Source organism: Ambystoma mexicanum, chromosome 10 (genome assembly GCF_040938575.1).
Source record: "Ambystoma mexicanum isolate Mex_15411 chromosome 10, UKY_AmexF1_1, whole genome shotgun sequence".
Taxonomy (NCBI): Eukaryota; Metazoa; Chordata; class Amphibia; order Caudata; family Ambystomatidae; genus Ambystoma; species Ambystoma mexicanum.
The window spans coordinates 1,277,778,955-1,277,787,091 of record NC_090932.1 but is presented as its reverse complement, the minus strand read 5'-3'; positions in this window follow the sequence as shown (position 1 = coordinate 1,277,787,091).

The following is an 8,137-nucleotide window of genomic DNA, read 5'->3' as shown; positions in this document are numbered from 1 at the left end:
TATGCTATTTTAACCTTCATATGGCAGCCTTATCCAGCAATAATAAGAAGACACATCAGTGTCATAACGTTTCTTGGAAATCCTAAGAACATTTGAACTATTTTTAGAATATTTATAGCAATCATCTTGCAGTTATTGATATAAAGGAGTGAGTCGTAGAGATTTACAGAGTTTCATATTAAAAGTCTGAACAAAAATGAGATTTCAGAATATAAGCGGCTCATCAAGAAAATGAATGAGTTTCCATGGAATAATGATTGTGGCATCATTCTGCATTATGATTTGTGTTTTCCTCCTGATTATTATGACATTTAGACATATTATGAGAAATAATACAGATATTGTAAGTGACAAAGAAACATTTACTATTGCCCTGGATGAAATCACAAACATAATAATCTTACTAGAAATTTATTTTGATTTAAAATGGATGTTGGGGAAGACCACACAGATATAAATATGTATCTTGATAATTCGGCTCATTTATAGAATAACCTATGGTATCAGCACATGAAGAAGGTGGGAAGAAGCACGCCAGATGAAAGCTGCTATGTGTGTTCCCTTATACCTTATGCTTTGGGAACCTCTAAAATATTCATACCAACAAAAGTATAAGTGAAAACGGCACATTACCTGACTTATCTTGTACTTTGCCTAACGAGAGAACAGTTCCAAGGCAGAACAGCATCCATAGTGTGGGTGAACAAAGTGACATCTCAAAGCGAAAACAATTATGTACAAGGCATAAAGTCAAGGGAAAAGCCAGAAACAATGCATCAGATAATAAAATATGAACAGCCTGGAATAAATGGAGCAGGAATCAAGATTGATGAAAATAAGATGTTACAATGCAAGGATAAGAATGGAAAGGAAATACGAGAATGCTGGGAAAGAGGTCAATTACAAATTAAAGAAAAAGTGCTTACTCCTGGAGGATGGGCTGATGGATTGGTTGTGTGCAAAGAACTTGCCTTAATTGGACAATGGGAAGTAGTTGTGGCAAATGCAGAAAACAAATGCAAAAACCAATGGCCTAAGATTGCAAGATTGTTGGCATGGGTCGATGATGAGGGAGGACCATTGCAGATACTATCCCTGAACAATGTGTCTTTATGCCTGATAAATAATGGCACCGTGAACGTTGGAGAAAAATGCAAATGTGGCCGTGTTTTTGATGTACCAGGCATGAAGGAAGGAACCACAGTCCTTATGGACCATTACTGGGCCTGTGGATCAAGAGCATATATAGAGTTGCCACCAAAATGGGGAGGAGTTTGATCATTGGTACTTATAAGCACACCAGCCTTAGTGGTACCACAAAGTGACCTACAGATTATGGACTTCCCAAAAATGGACACGCATCTGAGGAAGAAACGATTGTTAAATCGAAGCAGACAGAGGAGAGATAATTACTTCTCAGCAAAATCTATAGAAGCCTATTATGACATTCCAGATGAGCATAAGTTGTTCAGCAGAACAGCAGTGATATTCACAGCTATATTCCTGCCAGGAATTCAGACTGCAGTAAACGCCAAGTGGTTACAGATAACCATATGGGAGCTGCTGCAAATGATCAATACAACAATAAAAGGGTTTAATGCGATCAGAGAAGAGTTGAGGGCAATCAGGCTCATGGCCCTCAAGAACAGATATGTCCTGAACTTAATTACAGCAATGGAAGGAGCATGTGTCCCAAAATTGTGCCTCCTTGCTGTACATTTACACCTGCCCATGATGAAGAGAATGGGACGTTGACAGAAGCAATACCAATGTTGTCAACCTTGCACACAGAAATGGTAGATGAAGTAGCCAAGACCGAGGAGGACGACTGGTTTTTGTCGCTGTTTTCATGGATTCCAACTTGGTTGACAAATGCCTTCAAAATTACTTGGAGCAGTACTAGTGTTTGTATTGCTAGGATTTTGTCTCATAAGGATCATCTTGGGACAATGCCAGAAGGCAGCCAAGAAAGCTACTGGGAACAAGATCCTGATTGATATAGACGTTAGAACTTGTGAGCAGATGCAAAATGAGGAAAGTACCGGTGAGAATACAAAGAAAAGTACCCTTGCAACTCCAGGAATTAGGTTCTACTACCATAAGGATCCCAAAACATATGTAGGATGATGGCTATTCTACCCACAATCAGGATATTGCTGCCACATGACCTGGAGTGTGGATGAACATATAAAGAATGCAGGTCTGCTGAGGGGGGTGACAAAGATATGGGTCCAAAAAAACGACAGTATGAAGAAATAATAAAGGAGAATGAAGAGAAGAATGTGGTCAAGGACTCGACCATAGGGGGAATGTAGAGGAGCAGTTGGACGCATTATCCCTAAGTCCCACCCCCTCACAACCGTCCTATTTGAACAGTAGGAGAAGAGCTCTGTATGGGACCCCATGTGTTGTTCATATACCGTATTGAGTGTACGAGAGACAATATGTACACCCAGCCATACCAAATGTACCCTTGCATTGAAAGTGTGGAAAGATGCTGTGCGCAAGGATGTTAGCACTCACCATTGGATATCAAGGAACGCTGAGTGAAACCTGATCTGGGCAGAGTGATGTCATAAAGCAAATATACAAAGCCATACTAAAATGATATAAACATACTTAAGAGAGTTGATGTAACTGAAGTGACAAAAGAAACATGTACGAAATGATAAAGTAATCATGAATGCAAAAGAAGACAAAGTAACTTGCTGACCAATAAGTGTAAATACGCAGTAACGCAAGGTAGAAACAAAATATAGAAGCTTGCTATAGAGGAATATATAACGTGGCTAGGACGCCCATAATTGGAAAATGGAAGCCGGCTTGTGCTAAGATTCAATTCAGCTACCTCAGAAACAGATCAGGGTTGAAGAGTTAGGAGACGCCGGAAGAACAGCTTTGTGTGAAAAACAGAGAGGAGTCTAGGTTGGCTTGGGATCAAGGATGCTATTTTTAATGAATAGCTGCAAAGCACAAAGGGAGGCAGATGGATAAACAATGGATGAGACATATTTCTCTTAGATTAAAGAAGAAAACATCTGCAGGAGCCTAGTATTGGACAATTAAAAGTGTATTACGTCTATACAAGGTAGAGTGAGCGAGTCTCTAGAGGGCAAGAAGAGCAACGACACTCAGTATAATTAAATCAAATAGGAGTAAATAAGAGATCGAAATTGACAAATTCCTGGTCTCTTCACATGTGACTAGGAAGTCGAAAACAAAGGCTATTCATTAAGCCTCGGATGAAGATAGTGATGTGCTTACATTCCCTCAAATGTCCCAGAACAGAGAACAAGATACAAGGTCAACTACAGACAGGAAAAGTTGGCTCAGATCTGGACTGATGAGAGATGATGGACTAATTTGGAAAGTGGGGAGTAATGTGACGTGATTCAAGCATCTGGGTTCCATTTTGCTTATGTGGTTTAGAGAGCCGAAAGTCCAAGGTTGGGTGAGAATGCCAACCAATCAGTGGGGCTATGGGGCAACCTGCATAGACCAATACGCTGTCATTTTGTTCACTATAATCAATATTATACGTATTTAGAGGTAGTTTGAGGCTTGTATAAGAGATAAGAGACAGCCAATGGTGTACTAACCCCTATATATTCTATAAGTAAATATGTTCCCCTAACCAATCCTTCTCACTAATGAGTTTTACAATTGCCCCATTGGATGTTATAGATGACGCATATTGGGGTATAAAACATCTATATAACAAAGTTTGTGTGTGAGTGTGCAAGCATCAGTCCGATGTCTGCCAGTTGACCCTGCTTTATTAAATTGAGAATAAAGTAGTACTTTGCCATATTCTTTGAGTCTGTCCAGTTATTTGGTCTGAGATCTCTATTGGTAATTCCATCTAGCACAAGAGGCGCTTCAAGGTGCTAGAGCACAACATCCTCACGTTTTCACTCACCTGCCTGGGGGAAAGGGGTTAGTTAGCGAAGCACAATCACATTTTATTTTTGCTATAATGGTGCATGAAGGTGGGCGAGAAAGAAGAGAAAAGAGTATGGGGGGATGATCATAAGCGCAGGAAAAAAAGTTTAAAAGGAAAAGGGGAATCTTACTGACGCACTGTGAAGTGCATCCTCAACTCTCTTCTTTCACCGGCTACCATACCTGACTCCGTTTGCGCTGCTGCCTCTTGGATTCTCCCGGGAGTACGAGACGGGCTGGCTCCTCATAGGCTGGAGTGCTAGGCAGTGGCTGACAGTGATTTTTTTTTTTTAAATGTTAGCGCTGAATATGCGGGAGCTCAAAACAACCAAAGGAGACGCAGGGTGGGGTGATCCCACCAGATCATTTTTAAAACATGGGTTAAAACCGTGCATTTTACAGCATTTTCTGTGAAAAATTGGATAAAAGGCCGCACAGTTTGCTATCAGTTTTATATGGTAGCACATGAAAAAACCCAATAGAGACACAGGAGCCTTGCTGGATGCCGCAGGCAATAGGTATTGGAAGAGCATTAGCATGGTCGGCAAAGACTCTCATGGATCTGTTTTGCAAGAAGGAAGAGATCCATGATGCTGCTGCTTCTGATGAGAATGAGGATGAGATAAAAAAAGTGGGCCAACACTTCAGAGCAGTCTTTGATGAGAGCAGTCAGGCAGATGTCCCCTTTACACCTTAAAGGCTTCAAGCCTTTTCAGATGGTTATGACCTCAGTAATCGATACATTTGTAAAGTTGAAGCTAGGGTGATCCTGTTGGGAGGCCGCGATGGGCAGGGTGACTGTGTGGGGTTTCTGCACGGAGTTCAAGGTAGATTGCTTGAGTTTGATTTTCTTGTGGAGGGAGTCTATTTTGGCTATCATGGCATTGTGGATGTTAGTACACCATGTCTCATCTTTGGTGAAAGCGGTGGGGTGGTTGGGCGGGACTTCTAATTGCCTGAGGATGGCAAATGTTTCACGTAAGTCAGACTTGGCATCAGCTATGCTAGCGTTGCAAGACGTGGATTTGGCCAAGAGAATAGCCTGTTTGTAGTGTTTTGAGGCTTTAGTAAAAAGGAGCTTCATATGGTCTGTGGGAGATTTGGTCCAGCTGGACTCTGCCAACCACTTTTCGGTTCTCTGTTTATTTAGATCGCGGGTGAACCATGCGTTGGTGTGGAGTGAGGGTTTGGCTCTACGTGGCCTTAACAGAGCTATGGTGTCAATGGCAGCCATCAAAGTTTTGGTGTATAAGTCTCCAAGCACATTGGGTCCGTAGACTGAGGAGATCCTGATTGGAGTGTGCTAAGCAGAGGGGATAAGCATTCCTTTATGAGGTTCCTGGCACTACGGGCAGGGGTAGCAGGCAATGATAGGGGCACTGTGGTAGCATCGCCAATGGGCACTGCTGTGAAGAGCAGAGCATAGTGGTCTGACCACCGGCATGGTGTGCTAGAGAGGACAGAGACCTGTCAGTTTTGGTCCACAATCCAATAAAGGATATGCCTTTGATATTGGTGGGAGCATTCATGCAAAGGGTGAACCCTAATTCTTTGAGTGAGTTGGCTACTGTGGTGGCTGTTGGGTCACATGGGTCATTGTACCCCAGGCTGAATTCCCCTAGTAGGATTATTTTAGAGGAAGGCTTTGTGTGGGCGCTCAGGATTTGAAGAAGGACTTCTTCAAAGGTTTGGTTTGAACCTGGGGGCAATAGATGAAATGGAAGGTGATTGTGTTGGTGTGGGAGATGGTCAGTTTGGCAAAGAGTATATCAACATTACCATCCCAGGGGGTGCAGAATTCTCTGATGGCAATGGGGTCCTTGGCTACTAATGTCACTCCACACCACTGGCATCGTGCCTTTCACTCCAGAAGGTAGTATAGCTAGCGGGAAGGCTAAGGCTGGGCCTGAAGCTGCCTGGAGCCATGTTTCAGTGACTGCAAGGATGTCAAGATTTTTCACAGTAATGAGGTCATTGATGTCAAGTGCATGTGCTGGGAGGGACCTAGCGTTGATATGTGTGCAATTTAGGCGAGAGGGACGAGATTTAGGTTTATTGGAGGTGCGTGTGGCATTAGGGAGGGCAATTACTGGGCAGAATTTGGGAGTGTGTTCCCGTTATGGGGGAGGCACCTTTGTATAAGCAATATTGACAGGTTTAGGGCTCTGCAATTGGAGGTGCTTAGGATTTCTTGTGCACTTTGAGGGGCCATTTTGGGTGCGGGGGAAGGATGATGCTGCAATGGTGTCCTCAGATGGGTAGGACTCTTGTACTTTGAGTGTGGGGATCCTCGGGTGCGCTCTCTTAGGCGGAGGTTCCTAGCCTCAGTGGTGCGCTTCGCAGCACAGGAGGTGGGAGATTTTTGGATGGGGTTGGGTGTAGAGGAGGTAACAGAAGGGGAAGGCTGGGAAGGCTGTTTGGAGTGCCAGACGTGCATTGTGGCTGTGTGCTGTCCCAGTCGAGAGTTCCTGGATTTAAGGTTTGTGATGTGGGAGGGACAGAGCGGGCAGTGTGGGCGCATACAGACTATGCTGTGTGACGGGGTTGTCGTGGGTTTTTGTAGCACAATATGTCTGGCATGATAGGTAAGTTGTCGTTGTTTGGGGGCAAGATGCTCAGATCATGAGTGTGGTTTTGCTCCTGATCAGACCGGAGTGCTTCTGTTGGGTGCATAGGTTGGGGGGAGGAAGGAGGGTTGTACCTGGGGGTGTAGTGATCCCTTAAGGTGCAATGTAGGTGCAATTGGTGGTGGCGCTCTGTCAATGAGGGGAGCAGGCTGTTGGGCATGAGCTCACTTGTTGAAGAGCCAGCAATGGCAAGTGGACGTTCTGATGGGTAACAGCATTTATAAGGACACCACGTGTCTGCTCTATAGCACTTGGAGTTTAATTGGGCGCACGGTGGGTGGCAGGGGGAGGAAGAGGGTGCCATTAGGGGTGAGGATGTAGAGAGCACAGGTGAGGCGCAGGACTTTCACAGTTATGGGCATATAATGCAAGCTGTAGTTAGACTAATCATGGACAGCATATGGCTTACCTTGACCAGTGGGGATAGGGTGGAGGTTTGGAGACAGTGCAGGCAGGGTCCTAGCTCTGTAGTTGGATAATAGTTTGCCCTCTCTGTTGGGTAGGTGTTTGGCAGTAGACCTCTGGATTTCCTTGTCCTTGCCAGTTACAGTGAGTACTCCCGCGTTGCCGGTGCGGGATCAGTAATAGCGGGGGTTGTTGCCAGTGTCAGATCGGCAGCAGCAGCCATGGCCTGACAGGGCCAGACAGGGGAATCAAACAAAGGCCTTAATAGCTGGCCTTTAAAGGCAACCGGCACCACCATCCGGCTTCCTGGAGGAAGCTGCATATCGGAGGCAGCCTTTCAATCATGTTGCGGTGAGGGTGGGCTCTCAGGACACTGCTCAGCGAGTGAGCTTCTTGTCTTGCATCTACTAGCCATTGTGGAGAGAGTTAGTTGATCTGTGCTGGCAAGCGAAATGGGGCTCTGTTGGTCTCTTAATCCCACATCTCAAGGGAAAGAGAGGCACTCCTGTGCCAGGATTTTGTTGCAGCAGGGCCAATTGCATTTATTTTATTTCTGATTTCATTTCATTGAACATTTGTATGGCGCCTATACAGCAGAAAGTGTTTCCAGGCGCAACAAGACTAAGGGGGAGGGGGGAACAGGGGAGAATAAACAGAAATAAACGGCCCTATGAGGCCTTGTGACTTGTGCAAGTACAGCAAACAAGAAGTGCAGGGGGAGGGGGAAGGTCAGGGCGAATGGGAAGGTGAGGGGAGAAGGAGGGAGGGATGAGGGGGGGCGGGAGCTGGGTAAGTGCAGACTGGCACTACTAATATTGCATTAGTAGTGCCAGTCTGCATTTACATTTTTAAAGGGCATGGAATTTTTTACATCACTTTAAGGGTGAAGCAAATATGATACGTTTTATTATGTGACTAGACTCCCCTACATTAGTAGTGCCAGTCTGCATTTACTTTTTTAATGGGCATGGAATTTGTCACTAGACTGGCCTTCATTAATAATGTAGGCCATTCTAGCCACGTAATAACAGTTCTCATGTTTGCTTTACGCTTGATGCACCGTAAAGTGCCTTCACTGTTCATCATGGGTGAGAATGCCATGCTCCCACCAGCCCCTATCCATAAATTTAGCATCCCAGCATCTTCTTCACACATGCTCATTC